The sequence below is a fragment of the Sus scrofa genome, chromosome 17 (assembly GCF_054392235.1).
Source record: "Sus scrofa isolate SSC_HxYL_T2T_F1_AM1 chromosome 17, Sscrofa_HxYL_maternal_Yorkshire_Landrace_v2.0, whole genome shotgun sequence".
In the NCBI taxonomy this organism is placed as follows: domain Eukaryota; kingdom Metazoa; phylum Chordata; class Mammalia; order Artiodactyla; family Suidae; genus Sus; species Sus scrofa.
In genome coordinates, this window is record NC_139399.1 from 11,131,241 (window position 1) to 11,154,272 (window position 23,032).

General features: G+C 35.0%; 1 long non-coding RNA gene across 1 annotated transcript in view; it reads right to left on the bottom strand.

Moving 5' to 3' along the window:
- Positions 1-23,032, bottom strand: part of LOC146395131 (uncharacterized) — a 403,482-nt gene that overhangs the window by 119,408 nt on the left and 261,042 nt on the right. The window lies entirely within an intron of this gene.

A 23,032-nucleotide genomic window follows, 5' to 3' on the forward strand; every position in this document is an offset into this window, starting at 1 on the left:
GGTGACAGAAGGATGGGTAAAAGGGAGAAAATAAATATCATATTTACTATATTTTATAAAAAATGTAGGAAAAAACTATTACTAACTTATGGTTAATTCATTCCATTAATGTGTTGTTCGTAGAATTTGAACTTGCTAAACATTCAAGTTCATAATGACTGCATTAGAGTATAAAGAATACTGCACAAGGATCAAGAAACCTAATGTTCTAGTCCTGGGTCAACTGAAAGCCACTAAATAAGATACTCAGTTTCGACAGACCCCTGTTGGTTTATCAAAAAATGGAATTAAAATATTCATCTCAAAAGTCACTTCCAGCTCAAGGTTCCATGATACTATAAATTGATTACATTTCATAGACAAGTATTTTTATATCTAAGTTTTATGCATCAGCATATTATAAATTGAAAATAAATATATCAATTCAATATTCATTCACTGAGTATTTATTAAATGAAAAGAAATGTGTCCATTACAAAGATGTGGAAAATTGCAAAAATAGCCACAAGACTTGGCAACTTTACACCAGTTGATAGAGTTGATTTCTCCACTGCCTGAATCTGGGCTGAAGACAAGCTTTGTGACGTGCTTTGACCTATTATTGTACCAGTGACACTGTAACAGTTCTGAGGGTCTCCAGAAGCAAACAGAATGCACTTTTCACTCTCGCTTTCCTAGAACCCTGAACTGCCAAGCCAAAGTTAATAAGCCAAGACAATGGACAACAAGCCAAAGTCAGTTTGCTCCATAATAAGAGACTGCCCACCAAGCCTGAAAGTAACCAATAGACGCAAGTGTGAACCAGCTGAAAAGCAGACAATCCAGCCAGGTGAGTCCAGCCCCACTGCCAACTCACAGAGTTGTGGGCTAAATAAATTGTCCTTGTTTTAGGCCAAAAGTTCTAGGGAAGTTCATTGAGCACAAGAAATAACCAATACAGTTGTTAATATTCACTGAATTTTTACCATGTGTCAGGCATTCATTCAAGCAAAACCTATGTTTTCTCACGAACATCCTTACTCCAATCCCAGAAACAGTATTTCTGCTTCCTCCCAGTTTACAGATGAGGACCATGAAGCATAAACTTGACCAAGTTTACAAAGCTAGTTAGCTGTGGAGCTATGATATCAACCTCATCATTTTGACATCAAGGGCTGAAATCATAGCCAATACTTCTCTCTCTTAAATGCAAAATAGATTTTCTTCTTACCACGTATACTAATATAGTTGCCTGCACACACGAAAGCCTGCAGATGTATGCATTTAAATTATTATCATTCATCTTTGCAGAAGAATCTACCCACATTGTTCTTCATTTTTAAAACTGCCTAATTTAATGCAGTACTCTAGTCTAGAAGTTGACCTTTTTTTTTTTTCCTTTGGCTGCACTTGCAACATGTGGAAGTTTCCAGGCCGGGGATTGAACTTGCACCAAAGCAGTGATCCAAGCCACAGCAGTGACAACACTGGATCCCAACCTGCGGAGCCACAAGAGAACTCTCACAGGTCCCTTTCTTAATTTCTCATTACATGGGTACTTGAAACAGTGTTTGCTACTGCTTCTAGGGCTCTGAAGCCAACCTGTTTGTCACTATCTTCTCAGGTGATGAAGAGAGATTTATTCCTCACCTTTCAAGTTGTATATCAAGGTAAAGTTCAACAATACTAACAACATCTGACTGATCACTTAGTGTACTGAAATGGTGCCATTTGAACTATATATTAATTAAGGAAGAATTACTCTTTTAAGCTCTGGCCTCAGATAATTTTTTTTTCCTATTTGAAAACATATTTAGAATAATTAACAATGAGATTACCAATTATCTCTGGAAAATTTTTTGAATGTAGGGATTCCCCATTCATTTGTCCCTAAATATATACATGTATAAATATGTATGTCTATTCATATATACATATTTATATATGTGTATATATTTTTATATCTTGTAATTTACACTACTAATGAAATAAAATTTTGAAGACAAGTATTATAAATTTAATAATTTGAAAACATAGAACATTTTTAATGATTATATTGCAAAATTTTTTAAAAAGTAGTTTCAAAGACAGGTAATTATTTCCAAAAAATGGGGAAAAAAAAACTCAGTGAAGTCAATTAAAAGGAATGCTGCATTTTGGAAATGGCTAAACAATTAATAGATTTACTAATTTACTTGTGTAATTAATTTTATTATGAAGCTATTAGGCAATGCTGTATGATTTAAACAAAGCTATGTAATGAATCCACTGGAAATTGGTTAAAATAAAATTAATTTAAAATTTTTTAATTTTATTTTTTAAAAAATGTATAAAGGTTATACTCCATGAACAATTATTACAAAAATATTGACACTAATCCCCATATTGTACAATATATCCTTGTAGCCTATTTTACACCCAATAGTTTGTAACTTCCACTTCGCTAGAATTCATTTGTAATCATAAGCACAGTAATGATAGCAGGAGACAAAAAAAGTACTTTGTTTAGTATAACGACAATATAACTAACAAAATGATTTTATCAAAGGAGATTTAGTTATTGCTTTATTCATAACTATCTACACTGACTAATTAAATGTATGGTATTGCACCAAATTAGCGGTGCAATTTGCAAAACTCTTCTTTCTGCTTATTTGTACTATATTGAAATTCATGAACATATTTGCATATTGACCAAGATTATTCTTTTACTATAGGAAACACTGCTGCAAAAAAAAATACCTTAAGACAAAAGTCAAGTATTGGCTGATAAAAACCTAAGGATTTAGAATTGCATAGGAGTTACCGTCTCGTGGCTCAGTGGTTAACAAATCGGACTAGGAACCATGAGGTTGAAGGTTGGATCCCTGTCGCAGATGAGGCTCAGATCTCGTGTTGCTGTGGCTCTGGCGTAGGCCAAAGACTACAGCTTCCATTAGATCCCTAGCCTGGGAACCTCCATATGCCGCGAGTGCAGCCCTAGAAAAGGAGAAAAGACCAAAAAAACAAACAAAAAAAAAAGAATTGCTTAAAGTGAAATTCAGAAATTTTAATTTTTCCCTAAAGTCTTCTGGTGAAATGATTAAATTTGCTTTATCTGGATTGACTGAAAGGTCTTTAAGACAAAGCAAAATTCTTCAGATGATTTATAACACATTTCTCCATTTTCAGGTCTTAAGTTTGAGATTGGTTTTTTGGAAGCCATCTGGTGGCAAAACCTCATATCAAAATGACATTAAGATTATCTCTGAACTTTTTGTTGCAAGAATCCATAGGAGATCTCTAGATAATAACATGGAAATTAGCAAATGGGAATCCATTTAAGAACAACATTCTAATCACCTTCCACCCCCTCTCCCATGAAAAAGAAAGGAATTTCAGCCACACGAATGGGATCAAAGCTTCTTTTCACTGACAATGTAAACCATATTTGGAGTCAGGAAAAAACAAACTAAAAGGGTTGCAGAAAAGAGGATGTCCTTACTTCCAGCCTTTCCTGGTGCAGAAACTAAGCACTAGTCAAAAACGGGGCACTGCAGCAAATGACCCCTAGTGAGGGCTTCTCTTCATGTAGATGCACATCTGGCATTCATCAACCTGAACTTCTTTACAGCATACTATTTTTTTTTTTTTTTTTTTAGTTTTTAGGGCTGCACCCATGGCATATGAAAGTTCCCAGGCTAGGGATCAAATCAGAGCTACAGCTGCAGAGATAGAGAAGTACAGCTACACCACAGCCACAGCAACGAAGGATCCAAGCCGTGTCTGTGACCTACAGCACTGGCTCACGGCAACACCAGATCCCTGACCCACTGAGAAAAGCCAGGGATCAAACCAACCCGTATCCTCATGGATACTAGTCGGATTCATTTCTGCAGCACCATGATGGGAACTCCTTTACAGCATACTATTGATATCTGAGTGCAAATGCACAACTGACTCCAAAAGCCCTTTCTGATCTTGACCCAAAAGATGCCAAAATGGTTTAACCTAAGTTTTAAAATAATTTCTATGCAACAATAGTCTGGTGTAACAGAAAACTTCTTGCCATGGCTAAGACATATTCCAGCCTGGCTCCATTCGAGTGAAAATCATAGATATTATGAGCTTTTAAACATACACCACCCACCTATTAGTGGATAACAATTCTTCATATTCAATGATAACTCTCTGTGCTTATATATTTCTAATAAGTCAATATTTGATTGTAGTAATATTTAGTATGAGTTTTTCTTAATTTAGAGTCCCATATTTGAATATACATTGAGATTCTTAGGTACACTTTGTTTTTTTACCCCCCAACTTTCATGTCATAGTCTTTTAAGGTTCTGAAAAAGCTAATTAATAATTAGAATTAATAATGAGAAATAAGGGTGGGGGAAGGGCACCTGAGAAAGCTGTAGATTAGAGTATGAAGTCAATTTCAGATCAAAATTTATGAATCCGTGGTGTCTATTAAGTGGATGTGAATGGCTCTCTTTTTACTGTGTTATTTCCTGCTCCCTAACATTGGACAAGAATCTGAGGTCATCACATACTGCCCAAAATTTGGAAAAAAGCCTTGTGTACCCAGGTTGACACTGCCATTGATATCTACATCGTTATGGATCACAGGACCCTTTAAAGCCAAATTTATTTTTATTTTTATTAGTTGTTATTTCCCCAATACAATTTTTTTTCTACTGTACAGCATGGTGACCCAGTTACACATACATGTACACATTCTATTTTTGCACATTATCATGCACCGTCATAAGTGAATAGACATAGTTCCCAGTGCTACACAGCAGGATCTCACTGCTAATCCATTCCAAAGGCAATAGTTTGCATCTATTAACCCCAAGCTCCCAATCTACCCCACTCCCTCCCCCTTCCCCTATTCTCCAAGTCCATAATTTAAGCAAGTGAATTTCTAAGTTTCAGAATTCAGAAAGCCTGGTTAACTATCTCTCCAGGTGTCCCCTATATCCATTTCCCTGAAGTTTCTTTCACTTTGAGGGATTATCACCAACAGTGGGGCCTGGATGCCCTACCTTCTGACAGCGGTGGGACTCATGGGTCCCTGTCCATCTTCCTAGTCATAGCAAATCATCTCCCATCCAGGGACAGCTTCATGGGTGTGTGCCTGGTGCAGTCTCATGAGGCCCCTCACTCATAGGCATGGGAGTTGGTGTTATTTGGTTGCTGTATTAACATTCTTAATAATTTTATCTTTGAATTTGTATTTGGTAAGAGATCTGATGGGGGAATACAGACTTGGCCAGGCAGCCTGGAGCATGAACTCACACATGATCCTGTTTTGGAGATTCCTTGCCTTGAGGACTCCTTCCTGGCTCCCCAGTGTCTACCCAGTGACTGCTCCCACCCTCCACCCCAGTGGGGAAATGGGTCTTGCCATTGAAGGGTTGGAGTTGAGTACATATCTAGTATCTAGCCCCAGAGCGGGGCCCCAGGTACCTGTGAGGTTCTGCAGCCCCCCACGAGTATTCCTGTGCTGAGGGACGGTGACATTAAGAGCAAATTTTAAAACATCATGACTGGCTAAGAGAGAAAGCTCAAGAGAAAGGAAGAAGCATTTTTCTTCCTTCTTGACCTAGGGCCCCTGCATTTTTATCTTGTCCTGGGCCTCACAAAATATGTAGCAGAACTTGCCCCTCCATCAAGTGCCTGTCTTTTTTTTTTTTTCTCCCTGCTCTTTCTAACCCCATCTCTCTAGCTTCAGGGGGATGGGGAGGAAGTGGGATGGATAGGGAATTTGGAATTAATAGATGGAAACTATTGCCTTTGGGATGGATAAGCAATGAGATCCTGCTGTATAGCACTGGGAACTATATCTAGTCACTTGTGACAGAGCATAATAATGTGAGAAAAAAGAATGTATGTATGTATGTGTAGCTAGGTCACCTTGCTGTACAGTAGAAAATTGACAGAACACTGTAAACCAGCTATAATAAAAAAAATAAAAATCATTATAAAATTTTTTAAAAATGAACCATCAAAAAAAGAAAAAAATCTGCACCAGTGGTGGTTATCTTTGTACTTTGTAATCTCACAAAGAGCCAAAGGAGCACAAAATATCTAGGCAACATCCCTCGATCATGGAATGGGGTGGGGGGAAGCCAAAAAAAAAAAAAAAAAGACAAATAAATTATCCAACCATTAAAGTTGGATCTAAAACCTTTTGACTTTATTAGATATGTTTACCTCATTTGTTCCTAATAGCTAACTTGTGGGGTAGATGTGATTTTATGGATATTTATACATTAAAATGTTTAAGTATAAGATGGAGCTGTTTTTCTATCCACAATCTAGCTAGGTTGGCAAGTCCATAGGCCACAGTACTCAGAATAACCCTCATAGCTATATACAACAGCTAGGGGCCAAGACAGTGATTTACATGGGGGTGGGGGTTGTGGTTAAGCTGACAATCAGTGTCATCTCTATAGGATTTCATGAACAAAAGTCTTTCATAAAATTCTGAAATGGGAAGAATGTTATCTTTTGTTCATTTGAACTAAGAGATATTGCAAATGGTGTGGGCAAAAGGATTTTATCTTAATGAAAAAAAATCATATACTTGGAGTGATCAAATCTTCCCAATTTGCCTGGTTTTACTGTTTTGTTTCTCCTAAAAGTCCAATGTCCTAGAAAACTGTTCAGTTTCAGGCAAACCAGGACCACTGGTCACCCCATGTGTCACTATGCTAGGCCCTTGTATAGTTACCTTAGAATAATATCTGTTAATGAAATATAAACAAGTACCCAGAGGCAAAAAAGGAAGCTTGTTGGGGAAGGCAAATTGATTTGCAACAGAGGAAATGAATTGGAAAGTGGTGAACACACAGGAATGTGAGGTCGGGGAATACTAATAAAAGCATATCCCAGAAATCCTGACAAAGAGTGAAATTTGGGAGTAAATGAAGATATCATTTAGCTGTTCACCACATGATAAAATATTCATGGACAGCAGTATTCTACAAAATTACACTGAAGCACATCAACAAGCCCTGAATAATAGGTGAATTTAAGAATATCACAATATCAAACTCTTAGAAAACATTTGAGATAATGTGATTCTTGTACAAAAGTGCAGTGGCAAGCATATTTGATTTTCTTTAACTGCAGAATTATTTTTAGTTCACATGATATAGAAAGCAAAGTCAGTTTTACATTCATCCCTTTAGTTATGGATTCAGGTACAGATAATAAGATTTTTAGCAGCAGCATCTTTGAATAAAACAACAAATAATGTGCTTTATGGTTCATTAACCGTGCTAATACATATATATTTTGTCAGTCAATTTGAATAACAGATTAAATCTCAATGTGCATTTTCAACAGGGTTTACAATTTAGGTTATTTTTAAAATGATCTGATTAGGAAATACAGTAAATTTTGACTATAGTATCCAACCCTACTACAAATTCATTTCTTTAAACACCAGATTTTGCTTAGAATTTTTCTCAGGTAGTTTTCTGGTCATTCATTTTTTTGGTTTGTTTTTATTTATTGTTGTTTCTTTGGTCTTTTGTCTTTTAAAAAAATTTCTAGAGTTCTATACCGATCAAGATGATTTATGTCAATGTTATGGCAATTACCTACCAATATTTGTAATATGTTGCAAATCTCCAAAGTGATTTTCCTTACTACCATAGTTAATACTTCAAACACTTTAAATTTGCCTTCAGATATCATTGATTGCATATATGATTTTTGTTTTAACGTGCTCTTTTTTCATTTAGTCCTAACTACTAAAAGATAAATACATAGATAAAGCAATTAAAAATTCACAATTTCAAATGAACCAAAGTATGAATCAAAGGAAAACCTCTTCCCTACACCAGTTAAAGTAACTTAAAGTAAATGCACCAGTATTTACTTTTTGCCCAACTACATTCATCTACAGGCAGCTTTTGAAAGTCTACTGGGGTCCAGCTGCAGGCAAGAAATGGAAAACGACCATATTCTAGGAAGAAGGTTGTTTATCCAGAAGAATGTAGACTGATAGCAGAATTACTTCAATAGCAGGATATACAAAATGCAACTTTCTATTTGCTTGTGCAAAGGGCTCACATCATTATTTCTTCGCACCACCCTAGCAGTTTCCAAGTCCCTCCACAACTGCGCCCACGTGGTTTGGCAGCAATGCTGGTGAATGCCTAAAGGGAACAGTGACTGCAGTGTTGCCCTGGCCCTGCTCCCCAAGTCCACTTCTCCAGAGGGGCATCTCTATGGAGTATTAAGTTAGAGTTGAAAACACAACATAGAGAGTATTGGGAGAATTAATCACCTGATAACATAAAGTCCTGAGATGCACATTCATATCAACCAAGTAAGATCATTCTTTATAGTTTATCATTTTGAATTATAATAATTACTGTGTATAAACTTAAATATGTCTCAGATATAGTATGTGTTATGATGAAAGCAATATCACCTGTATATTTCTACATACTTAAAGTATTCCTAACAATTTTGGGTCTGTTATTTCTATATATTTTTTCTACGTGTTTTTGGATTTGCTGGGAAACAATATAGCTATCTCCTCTTCCTAAACTTACTACTAAATGTTGCCCCCTACCTATTCTGACTCTTACTGAATAGTTTCCATTTTAAAGTAATGTGAAATACATATTTTATAAAATGAAATGGACTTTCCATAGTAGATTTTCTATAAGTCAAGGCCTGAAGTAAGGAGCAAGTTTATGGTGAGTTTAAATTTCTTTTACATATTTTATACTTTGAGGATTATTTCCTTCACTCCCTTTCTAATATTTATTCATTTCCCAGAGCATTCCTCTATATTTGTTTACAAATGTCCTCAGGAAAGTACTAGAATATATAACAGTGTCCTGACACTGCGGCTCTTACTATTAAAAATGGAGAAAGTGAACATTGATTGTGAGGAGAAGTAATCACATTTAATAAGTTTTTTGTAACAATAAGCTAAGGTCATCAAACAAAGGAACACGTACACCTGCAGAAAATAACTTTGTGAAAGATGATATCAATATATAAACAGGGACATAGTTGTGGCTTACAATATTAAAGGGAAGTAAAATAACAGAGGATTACCTTGGGTCACTGAATTATGTGCTGACATTATGGTAGTGGTAAAATAATAAAAATCAAAGAAATAATAAACTTTTGCCCTGAAATTTTATACTAAAAATACAAGATAATAAAACTCGATATTATTAAGAGACATAAGTTTCCATAGAGCATAATCGATACAGCATGTGTTAGGTATTATGAGATGTTTTCCAGTATGTGTATTATATAATGCGTCATTTCACAGAGAATGAAGTTTTCATTTTCATCAGAAATTGAATAAAAAATTATATGATGTAGAGTTCCCCATTCTTCAAGAAGGCATCCTTTTGCTTAATATCCTTCTAAGTTTTAATTAGGTTTAGTGTTGCCATAATTTCCTCAAACCTCTTTATCAATGGGAATTCATGTGGCATAACATTTCAATATTTGCTTATACATAGAAACCTTGACAGTTGTCCAACTATATAAATCTCATGAACATAATAATCCAAATATTATTGTTATTATATCCTTACATCTTTCTACAAGCACAGGAAGCTAAAAAGAAATATTGGAACATTTTAATAAATATTGAAAAAGACTCATGTAGAAGAAAAATGTTATCACCAGCGTCTTGTCTTGATCATTAACTTCTTCTTTGCTTACCACAAAAATATTAAAAATCAAACCATAGGAGTTCCCCTTGTGGTTCATGGTAATGAACTCGACCTATATCCATGATGCAGGTTCAATCCCTGGCCTCACTCAGTGGATTAAGGATTCAGCATTGCCCTGAGCTTGGTGTAGGTTACAGACATGGCTCAGATCCTGCAATGCTGTGTCTTTGGCTGTGGCTTGGCTGGCAGCTGCAGCTCTGTTAGACCCCCCAGTATAGGAACTTCCAAATGTCATGGGTGCAGCCCTAAAAAGACAAGAAAAAAAAAATCAAATCAGAGAGCAAGTGATCATTAGTGCTATTCACCAGACACTTTTGTTTCCCTGCCTTCCCGACACAGGGTAGGACTGCATTTCCCCATATTTACTGGAGTAAAGATCATATAACAATTTCTAGCCAAGGCTTTGAGAGCCAAATATTTTAATTTGCTGGTAAGATGTTCTAGCTATACAATGTATTTTGTTAGCCACTGGCTACATGTTATGGGTTGAATTGTGTCCCCGCAAATATGTTGACGACTTAATCCTTAGCAGTCAGAATATGACCTATTTGGACATAGGGTCCTTGCAGAAGTATCAGACTCACGTGAGGACATTAGGGTGGACCCTAATCCAATATGACTGATGTCCTTATAAAAAGGGGAAATGTGGGCACAGAGACCTGAACAGATGGAAGACCATGTGAAGAGACATAGGGTGAAGACAACTATCTACACGCCAAGGAGAGAGGCCTGAAAGAGATCTTTCCCTCACATGCAAAGGGAATTAAGCTGCTAGCACTTTGAGATTTCCAGTTGCCAGAATTGGGAGGCAGTATATTTCTGTTGTTTAAACTACCCAGTCTATGGAAAGTAATCCCAGCAAAATACAACATCACAAATGCCATGCTACATGTTCATAGATTTAAATATTCAGTATTTTAAGGCATTATCCTCCCAGAATTGATCTACAGATTCAATCCAATACAATCACAGTCAAAGCAGGTTTCTTTGAAAAAAAAAAAAAAGGAACATGCTGATTCTAAATTTTATATAGAAATACAGAGGATCTAGAATAGCCAAAAGAACTTTAAAAAGAATAGAATTGTGTTAATAACACTGCCAGACTAAATGTCTTTAAACCCAATAGGAAATAAAAATACAGTGAAATATTTCATTTATTTATTTATTTATCTATTTATTTATATTTTTAGGGCCACACCCATGGTATATGTAGGTTCCCAGACTAGCGGTCTAATCGGAGCTGTGGCTGCCAGCCTACACCACAGCCACAGTAATACCAGATCCGAGCCGCATCTGCGACCTATACCACAGCTCACCGCAATGCCAGATCCTTAACCCATTGAGCAAGGCCAGGGACCAAACCTGCAATCTCATGGTTCCTAGTCAGATTCATTTCTGCTGCACCATGACAGGAACTCCCAGTGAAATATTTTTTTAAAGATTGAACACTTTACCACAGATTTATGGATTGTAAATAAAAAGGTTATACATGAAAAGATGCTCACTATATTAATAATCACAGCAATGCAAATTAAAACCCAATGAGAAACCACTTCACATTTATTAGAAATGGGTAATACCAAAGACTGACCATACCATCTGTTGGCCACAATGTTGAGCAACTGGACTTCTAAACACTAACAGGAATAGAAATTGATACAACCACTTCCAAGGCTCTTTGGCAGTTTCATAAAAAGTTCAACATACACCTACCATATTTATCCTACCAAAGATGAATGAAAACATACATCCATACCAAGACTTAGACCTAGGTGTTCATTACAGTTTCATTTCTAAGAGCCTCAAACTGAACACAATCCAGATATTATCAATAAGTGAATATATAGAAATCCTGTGGCATATCAATATGATGAAATACACCTTAGCAATAAAAAGAGATGGGCTATTGTGACAGGGGTTCCTTGCGAATCTCAAAATAATTCTGCTGAGTGCAGGAAGCCTTCTAGAGAAATATTGTTGCATAATCAATGATTGCATTCACTGAAAATTTTAGAAATAAATTAACCTATAGCAATAGAAAGATTAGTGGTTTTCTGAGAAGAGGGAGAGATTACAAACAATGAATAAAATTTAGGGTGATGATATGTTCACTACCTTGAGTGAAGAGATGGTTTCATTAGTATATACATATTTCAAAACATTGAAGTGTAGCATTTCATTATGTCCAGCTCATTATATGTCAATTCTATCTAAATAAGGTATTAAAATCATGTTAGGTGGTAAGTCTGAAAAAAATTTAAGAGATTATGAATAATGAGGTTTCTTCTTGATGAAATATAAAAAGGTATTGTTTATGCAAAAAGATAAAAGAAATTTTGGGGATGGTGGCAGCTATGCTTTACAACAAAAATGATAAAATAATAAACTATAATCAAAAGTTGATAAGAATTTTCATGATATTGTATAAAATAAAAATTATTAATCTGAGGTGGCACAATTATTTTAAAAAATGCTCTTTTCCCATTAGCGCCCAATTTTTCCACTATAACTATGAAAATTCAGATTTTAGAATGTATCTATACATGGGAATTGTTTTGCTTCGCATAGAAGAAGACTACAAATATGGAACAGGCTGGTAAAGAACAGCTCATTGGATTGGAAGGGAATTCAGTGAGGGTGGGAGGTAAGTGATACACTGGGAGGAAAAATATTCAAGTTGAACGAACTGATAAAGCAAAGTGCAGGAGGTAGAGAGCTATTGGGAAAATCGGAAGGAATGAAGATTGTAATGAGACTGTTAAATATTAAAACTTTATTTTCCAGATATCAAATAGTTTTACATAAAAATTTTTGCTATCTGCCTTTGCTTTTTTTATGCTGTCCTTTGGAGGGGAGTGGAACAAAATTACGTTTTAAAAAATGGCTGGAATTGTAAGAAATATTAAGAAATATTATTTCATGCCACTCAAGTGAAAAATGTACTGACTGCTATGTTATGTACTGGTGACTTCACTAGGATGTAATGAAATTCAACAGGAGAATACTGTAATGTGCCACTTATGTCTCGGACATAGAGGATATCAAAAATTAGAGGCACAGCGGAGTTTGCTCCCCAGGACTCACAATTCAGTATGGGAGGCAGATATGCAGAGAAATGATTGAAAATATCAAGGGCTTGAGAAAACAGACTAATGTACAAATACAGAGATAGGACAGAGGGAATGCAGAAAATGGCTTATAGGGGAAGTTACAGGAGACCGCATCTGACCTGGGCTTTGAATGATAAATAAGAATTGGCCAATTAAGATGAGGATGATGAAAAGATATTTTGGGCTGAAAAAATACTATTTTAAGAATATAGAGTGATAAAATAGTTTGGAATCTAAAACCATATCTTTGAAAACACTAAGAAGGGCTTAGAAGTAGTTTATATTTTAATCATGAATGTATTACAAAGAAAAGTCATGGTCTGAGAATATGTTTGGTATTTCAGAAACAGGTTTTCAAGAAACAGATTACCTTTTAAATGTGAATTTAAACTGAATAATCTAAAAAAAATAAACAAAATACAACTAGTAACTAAAGTTTGTACTACAGTTCACTGGTTTCTTTCTGACCAATAATGTAGGCTTAATGTAGGTGAAATAGCTGCGTCTAAACATAGCATACTGTACTAGCTATAGGTCATTGGTTTTGGAGGCTGTGTTAAGGTAAGGACAGGACATTATAATAGAGACATAGATTAAAGGAGGTAGAAGTTTATCTTCCTCTCATATAAATGGAGATATAATTGTCAAGTAGCTGTTCTCTACGCAGTAACTCAAGGACAAAGTCTTTTTTTTGTTTTGCTGCTCTGCAGTCCTCTAGGAAAGTGTCATTATATGGTCAGTGTTGAGTTGCTATGGTTTCTAGTAAGGGAAAAGATAGTCCAGACACATCCTGCCCATTTTCTTTAGCCTGGGCTTGCAAGGAGCACATGTTATTTCTGCTCATATGCTGCTAGAAACACTCAGACACTCATTACAGTGAAACGCAAAATAAAAAAATTAAGACATATAGTTCAGCCACATGCACAAAAAAGGAGGAAACATATTTCATGGACAGCAAGCAGTATCCACTGTGAGAACCAGTACCACAAATCCTCTTTGGGGAACTCCTGCTTCACGATTTTTAGTAGGGAAGAAAACTGAGTTTAGGTTTCTCACCTCTCTACCACAAAGGTATGTGGTCCAGACTTGGCTAATCAGACACACTGGTGCCAGAATTAATTCACTGGGAATCTGACTCAATATAGATGTGACAAGGAGCACCACTCTAGCAGCAGTGATAATAGCCCTGCAAAGAGGGGTTCTGGGCCCCTGAGCTGAGCTGCAGCATCAGGGACTTCAATAGCAGATTAAGGGAGGCACACTCAAAAAACAAGTGCAGATGTGCACGCCACACACACAAACGTGTGTGTGTGCCAGAGGTGTGCTTGCCTCTAGCTATACCCAATTAGGGTTTAGAGTTCAGTGGTGACAAAAGTTTTCATTTCCCATCAAATAAGGTCCCTGGAGTGGTTTGTCCCTTGTTCTATAAAGCTCCTGTCTTGGCCCATCCAGGTTGCCAGAACAAGTGACCATAAACTGAGCGGCTTATAAACAATAGGAACTTGTTTCTCAGAGTTATGGAGGCTGGAAAGTCCAGGATCGAGGCACCAGCAGATTCAGTGTCTGGGTGAGGGCCCACTTTCTGATCCAGAGACTTTTTTTTTTTTTGCTGTGTTCTCACATTGCAGAAAGGACAGTGAGCACTCTGGGATCTCTTTTACGATGGCACAAATCCCATTTTATGAGGACTCTGTCCTTATGGCCTGATCATCTCCCCATGGCCTCATTTCCAATTACCATCACTCTGGGGACTGAGTTTCACCATATGATTTTGTTGGGGGAGCAAAAACAGTCTATGACAGGTCCCGATGATTCTTGAAACTACACAACATCTTTTTGAAATTATTGAGATGCATTTTGCACAGATTAAAATGTACAGAACTTAAATGTATAGTTTGGAGAATATTATTTTTAAAAATGTTCATATCAATTTAACCATTGCCTATTAATATACAGAGTATTTTCATAACTGCTAAAAACTCCTCATGCCCCTTTGTCATGTCCGTATTCAGTCATTTGAGAGCAGCACTGTTCTACTTTCATCCCTACAGCGAGTTTTTTATTTGTTTGTTTTTTGGCCACATTTGTGACATGTGGAAATTCTGGGGCCAGGGACTGAACTTGTGCCACAGCAATGACAAAGCCAAATCCTTAACACAGTGAACCACCAGGGATTTTGATTTAAACTTCCTATGAAAAGAACTATATAGTATATATCCTTTTGTGTCTGGCTTCTTTTGCTCAACTTAATGGTTTTGAGATTCAACCATTTTATTATTAAGGAGGAGTCATTCACACCTATTTTATTGTTGAGAGGAATTCCTTTGTATAAATATGCTACAATTTGTTTTTTCATTCTCCTACTGATTTACATTTTATTTGTTTCCAGTTTGGGGTTGCTATGAATTAGTCTGCTGCACATGTTCATACACATTTTTCTTGCAGACACACTTTTATTTATTTAATTCTTTCTTGAGTGAATATCTAGGAGCAGAATTGCTAGACCAATATACTTAATTAAACTTCTATTTCACAGAATGACATAGACTTGGATTCTACTGCTTAGAATCATGAATCCTTATTAATATAGAATATATATATATATTTGATTATTCTAACAAGACATTACTCATCAAATAATTACTTTGGATAAAAAATTTTTATTTTGTGCAATCTTTAAATGTTAATACCACTATGTTTCAATAGTGGTGTCAAAGTTTAATTTCAAAATAATAAAGTATTTCACTATCGGTTAACTTCAATTATGGAAAGCACATGAAGAGTGACTTTTACTTCATTGTGTTAACATAAAAGTTGTATAAAATATTGCTTTTGAATCAGTTTAGCCTTATATAATATAACTTATTTTTATAAGTCAATGATCAAGCTAGGGTACATATTAAAACAGATTAAGCTAAAATAGTGGAACTTAGAAGGATACAGGGGTGACTCACAGAGTTAAAGAGAAACAGGTAAACAGGACCTCATGAGAGACTTAAAGATGAAAATGGGAAGTCATCAAGAATGAAGGTGGGGTTCAGTGCTTCTCTGGGGTTGTGTGACCTCTTTGCATGCCTGCCTAATTCTCCTCTTCCCAAACAGCCTTCAGACAATCCATTTACTTCTGCATAGCTCATTAGCTTAAAATGTATACTTCTGCATATAAATTTATAGGATTTCATATATCCAACCATCAAGGGAAAGAAGTTTTTCAATTTGCTGAGAGAAAGAGAATTTGATTGTTTCTCCCTGGGTCAAATGTGCGCTTCTCATCCAATCAGCTATGACATGGGACTCAGAATCAAATGGTACGTAGGCTCGGTCCTTAGGAACATGGAAAGTATAGGTGTTCTGCACAAAAAGTATGGCAGAGGGAAGAAATGACTGGCTGAGGATGTAGTCTAATATATATCTTTGTAATTAGTGTTCAGTTCAGTCAAAATCTGATCTGAAGTGACCAAATTCTACTTACTTAGTAAATCAGTTCAAAGTGGGAGTTTTGACCCTTGTGTTATCTTTTGCCCACATCCAGACTGACTCTAAGGAAATTTGTTAGTGTCCATTCTCACCATCATCAAAAGCATCTTTGCCTTCTTTTGCTACTTCAGTTAGTTCTCATAAACAGTGACAAAAATAATTCCATTTAAAATGGACTTTAGGCAACTATATTGGCTATTTAACTTGCAGGGAAACGTCAAGTAAAAATCCTCATAGTTTGAATATACTATTTTTTTTAAATTGATTGATGACAGATGGCCTTTTCCTACCCTGAAAACCATATTTTAATATTCCACATCTTTAGTTTAAATACAGCTGGCTGATGATATATACGCTATCATTCAAAAGCTCAGATTATTCTTTTGGAGATGAAGAGAATTTAAGCATTACTATTTCATTGTGGTCCAAAATAAGAGGACATGAGAAAATAATCCGGTGATTTTTACAAATGCAATCATTTAAACTGGGTCATATTCACAATTTTTAACATAACAAGAATCTCATTTTGAACTTTGCACACTGCTAGGATTTTAGGTATTTATGGACATATTTGGATATCTGATGGTACCACCCATCTAGAGTCTTACTCAAATGGAGGCAAATATTTTCTTGGATCTGCACCTATTATTGGGATCTAGACATCTGTAACTGTGTGTCTGAAAACTAAAATGATGGCCTGACATTAGTCTATTGATGTGGGCAACTGAACACCTCTTTAATGGAAATTTTGATCTAGGAAATTTGGTAGAGGTTACTTAGCAAAATAACATCAATTCAGAAAAAAATTCTGGTAATGAGTAAGTTAATAGAAAATCTTTGAAGTTCATAGTTTCTGTTGATTCAACTTGGTTTTGGTCTTCTTTTCATAGAGGGCTAAAAGAAAAATTTCAAAAAAGCAATTCTACGTTACTAAAACATGACATTGCTTTGAAAGAGTTTCCTCTAAAATGGCAGGAACCCACCCGTGCTGCATCCTGCTGACTCAGCCTCACAAATCACAGTTGTACATGACAGGGCAGAGTGAGGCCAGGATATCTGTCCATCAGAGCTCATCAGAGGCAGGGTGGCTCCAGGAGGACCGGCAGAGCAGCCCTGTCTCTCGCCATGACTGGAGAAGCAGCAATGACCATTAATTGTGAACTGTGGACAGTGACACTACCATGGCAGAAAAGCAAAAGAAAGATGCCACAAAAAATGATTCGCATACTTCACCTAGACATGGAGACCTTGTCTAGGATAAGTAACAGTTGAATTATTATTATCCTTGTCAAGGATAAGTAACAGTTGAATTCAGTGTTACTCTGACTTCATTTGATCCTTGAGCTCTGGAGAGCTCTGTTCACATTCAGAATTGCTTTGCATTTCATCCAAAATCACAGTATGTTTTGAATGATCATTGTTCATTCTGGCCCTTAAAGACTTCTCTAATCACTCTCAAAGCAGTCCAGGCTGTGAAAAATATTCCAAAGCACAAAGAATTAATTAATTAACCACTTGGGCTTTCTACATTCTCTGGTCATCCATTTTTATTCCATTCTCATTATCAAAAACTTCTGCCAAGATTTATTTTCTTGACTTCTTTCCTAAGGCAAAACTTATAATGCGTGCTGATAAGAGGTCCTCAGGAATGTACCCTTTTTTAACAGAGCCACCCACACCCATGTATAGCATTCTGAACCTTCCACCAATGTAGGGGAGAAATGATAATATTTTTTCTATAAATGAATCTTTAGATTTTATTCAATGGTTCCAGTAGGGTGGTATAGCTACTAGTGAATCACTAAAGCAAGAATGCCTTTCCTTTATATGAAATAGATTTTCACTTTCCGATGGAATATGTTTGAATAGGGAGGGACCGAAATGGTGGGTGAGAAATAGCCAAAAACATTGGATTTACCCTGGTAATCAATATGATGACAGATGCCCTTAGTATTCCGGTCTTGAGTATTCCACCCTCATTTTCCACCTTCAGGCATTCCATGGACTTCAGGGCAAGTATTCCTAGAAAAATTCTACACGCTTCCTCTACATATACATTTAATCATGTTCATCCCTTCCTTTAGTCTAAAATGTCTCCCCCCATAATCTTTATCTATTGAAATTCCTCTGATTCTTTAATGCCCTGTTAACAATTACACTTTTGACAGAATGCCTTGGACTCTACAATAATATGAAACCCACAACAATCATGGTTCCCTCTAAGGTAAATAGTTACCATGCTATCAAATTAATATGCTCAGTGTCCTCACACAGCTCCATGTATAATTTGTTATTGTCTCCTTCATCATGCCTTTCAATTGCGGATATTTTATCTTCTTATTAAATTTTATAGATGTATTAATAATGATAACAAATGCATATTGCATGTTTATTTATGCTAGTTATTGTGCCTAGTTCCTAGAACACATTGTAATATTTACATTCAAGTGAACCCACATTTCCACTTATAAGTAAGGATCAGACATCCAGAAAGACTGAGTTAACTGACCAATTTTCAACTCTGGAACTCAAAAACTAACATTCTCTAGGAAAAAATCCCATTTACCATCATATCGAAAAGAATAACTTCAAATTCAAGTTCTTTATCAGCTCATTCCATGTCAAATACCATATTATTTAGTGAAAACATTACATATACAATTATAAGGTTCACATAATCATTTCTTAAATAGAATTGCTCATTCTAAGAAAAATACCTATTGACTAAGCTGGTTTATAAATAAAGTCAAGGTTTGATAACAGAGAATAAGAATTAAGAAAAAATGAAAATAATAAAAACAAGACTTTCTGTTGTGCTCTAACAGCTCTGAGACAAAGAGAAATACCTAAAATTTTCTGGGGAAAAAAATCCAGCAACAAGAATAGTAAAAATCTACTTCGTCCTCTTTTTCTTTGCTTTTTTTTTTTTTTTTGTGCTCCTGTGTTCCACATCCTTCAAATTGACTGTGTTTCTGGCAATTCACAGGTAGAAATTATATTCAATAAAAACAACTCTATGGAAGGGATCTCCAAAGATCACAAGAAAATGAAATATTTTTTAAATTTCAATGAAACAGTGCACACAACAGAGGCAATTTAGATATGAAAGGACAGTGTCAATGAAGTTCCTATCTGATGCAATATATATTTATCAAGTGCCTATTACTATATAACAGTTTACTTTCTCATCCTGCCGCAGCAATTGCTAGTGGAAGAGGATCCAGGTTGATGGGAACTCCATCACTTGGTAACAGTGATAAAGATTAACAACAGGAACTAAATGAATTTAAAAAGCCAGAGGGACGATACTTATCCTGCTCTATTTTGTGAAATCTTTCATCATAGCCACAGAAAATGTAAATAATTCTTTCTCTGTAGAAAGATGGGAATATGACGCATATGGAATTCAACTAATGTGTAAGCGGGGGTCATGGAGCCCAGAGCTGGAGATCCTCTTACCTCTTGGTATAAAAGGGTATCCTTTGGGGTTTTAGTCTATTTTCCCAAAGTACTGGCTTTTCCAGGTTTTATTTTAAACACTAGCTTTCAAAATAGGTTTCTTGAAGTTTTAATTTCTCTTAAGTATTTTGAAGTGTACATGAGCACTTTTAAATAATCGTGTGTTAAAAACCCTTTTAATTTTTTTCCTTTCTGAAAAATTCTTATTATGTTGCTTAATGAATCTTAACAATTTTAGCATGGGTATATCATAATAATAAAGACAAATGTCTTATAAACATTAATGAGATCATAAAATATTTAGCCTAAAATTAATTACTAGTATTTTATGAGGTTGGAAGATATGAAATTAAGTAAATATTATCTTAACAATATATTTTTATATCAGGAAACATACATTTTTTCTTCTGTAAATCTCAAAAAAATTGTCATGGACTTTTGCCAAACATGATTATTTCAATATGAATATCTCTAATTTAAGTACTCTATTTTGAATGCATAAACAGTAGACCATTAAGCAAAGTACTATTGTTTCTAGCTAGAGATATTCCACACTTTTCTTATAAAAAACCGCATGTTATAAAATTTGACTAAAATTTTTGTTTTTGTCACTCTTTAATCATGTCTACATGAGGAAACCATATTTCAATATAAATGTATATCCTGGCAAATTCTACATACTTATTGCTATCACATAGTTTACCAGACAATAAATATTGTGCTGTGCTTATAAGTTTGTGTTTTAATGCTGAAATGTAAACTCTTTTATTTTTTAACTTAGGAGTATTATTTGTCGTATAGTTTTCAAGAGTTTGCTAAAAATCTCTTCACAATATAATTAATTAAAACTGAGAATAAGAAAATAACTACTATCAGTAGGTGGTATTTATCCTAAACCAGAGAATTTACCTGTTTGATTAACCACCAGAAGACACAATTTTGTTTTAAGGGAAGATTAATTTAGCAGCAACCACAGTTACCTTTTTCTGAGAAACACAATGGTTGCTACAATCCTGCATCATGCTGATCAGCAAATGAAAGCATCTTTTTTATATGATTACAGGGAATGAGGCTCTGCTGGTTCACCATGAGTCCAGGAATGCTTAAGTACTTTTCTGCATAGGTTTGGCAAGCATGAATGAATATGTGGGGAAAGATAAAAAGAAACATTGAAGTAAAAGAAGATGCGAAACCAAATCTTTTCTGATGATTCAAAAACCTTTGTACCAGTGAGGGTTTAGAGTGAGAAATATTTATTCTTTGGGATTCATGAGAACTGGCCTGAACCAGAGCTATAGCAATAATGAAGTCATACATCACCCAACACTTATACAAGCATGGTTTAATGCTGTAATCTGGGAGAAAATTAGCATCCATAAATTAAAGTTTTTATAATTTTTTAAAAAGATGTATATTCCAAAGGCTTTATGGCCTATTTATAAGCTTCATGTACTGCCATCTAGTTGTAGATAGAAAAAAGAAATTCTTTTAAGCAATGTTTTATTACTCTTTCAAAGCACTGTTATTGTAAAACCCAAATAGCTTTCTCAGTGTCTGAGATATTTCTCTTCATTCTTTGTTAAAAAAGACTAGGATTGTGGCTTTACTAGATGCACACTATTACATTTGGAGTGGATAAGCAATGAGATCCTACTGTATAGCACAGGAACTATATCTAGTCACTTGTGATGGAACATGATGGAGGATAAAGTGAGAAAAGGAATGTATATACATATGTATGGCTCGGCCACTTTGCTGTACAGTAGAAATTGACATAACATTGTAAATCAACTATAATGGAAAAAATTAAAATCTCACAAAAAAAGAAACAAAGCTACATGCAGCAGAAATAATCAAGGAATCATCAGTGAACTCGGATTTACTCAAAGTCAAATGTATTTTGCCATATGCTGAGCAATACATAAAATAATAATTTGCAGTGGTTACTGAAATTTGCATTTTTATATTATTCCATCAAAATTGAAGCTAAATTTTCAAAATAAATTGTATTGGAGTATAGTTGACTTAGAAAGTTTTGTTAATTTCAGATGTACAGCAAAATTTTCAGATTGCAATTGAGTACTTAAAAGAACCTGGAAGCCTCTTTGCGTTCTTCCTTCTAATCTTTTTTTCTCCCATAAAAGGGTTAATAAAATTTAATCTTCAGGAGAGAAGCTTGAGGCCTGAAGCTTCCTCTGTAGGACAGTTTTTAATTACATATTCAAGTTCCTTAACGTACTTCAGATTTTTAATTCCTTTGTCAGTTTTATGACTCATGCCTTTCAAGGAATTTATCCGTTTCATCTAATTTGAAGAATGAAAGAGGAATTTTAAGCATCTTAATCTTGGACTATCACTGACTTCAAATTCTAAGACCTAATGATGGTAACAGTTTGATCTCCCAATGGCTGAATGACACCTCTCTCATATGTGACTCTGGCAGCATTGTTATTCTTCTTGGTAACCCATATCTCTCTTCCTTATCCACCATATGCTTCTGCATCTTTTAAGACTGTGTTAAAAATTTACTTTCTTGTAAAAGATTCACTTTCCCTACCCATACCTAGCATTCTCAGTAGTGATGTCATCAACTTTGAATGCCTCACTTCTTGATTCAATTATTTATTAAAAATTATTTATGGAATATAATATGGCAAGCACTATGTTCTATGATGAGTATGCAGGGAGTTATAAAGCATATTAGCTTAATTTCTTCTTAAAATTTTAGCATCTACTAAATAAGTTAGATTATAAGCAAGTAAACAATTGATATGCTTCAGAGAAGAAAACTGTCCTGAGAATCTGATGTAAAAGTAATATCAGATCTGAAAATATCCAGATGAATAAGCACACTACTGGAGCGATACTATGCACAAAGAATGGAGTATATAGGATATATGGAGGACAAAATGTGGGAAGGGTTTTAAAAGTGAAGTGAGAAATTTAAGTAGTTCTTAATACTCTTTTGACTCAGTTCATAATACTACTTGCTGACTAAATTTACATTTTATCTATTTAAAGAATTGGGGGACAGTAAGCTACTTTTTTTTTTTTACTATATAAAGCACAGAGCAAAAATATAACAACAATGACAATGTAAAAACAAAGAAAGAAGTATACCTATTTGGTGGACATTCATTTCAGCAGTCTAATTTACAAATAGCTAATCATTTTATATCCCCACACCATGACAGAAGAAAATTATTCCCAGAAAAATGTTTATTTTATTGAATTATCTCTTCTGGATGGTTTTATATCTAATCTACAGAATTATGAGACCTATGTACTAATTTGGAT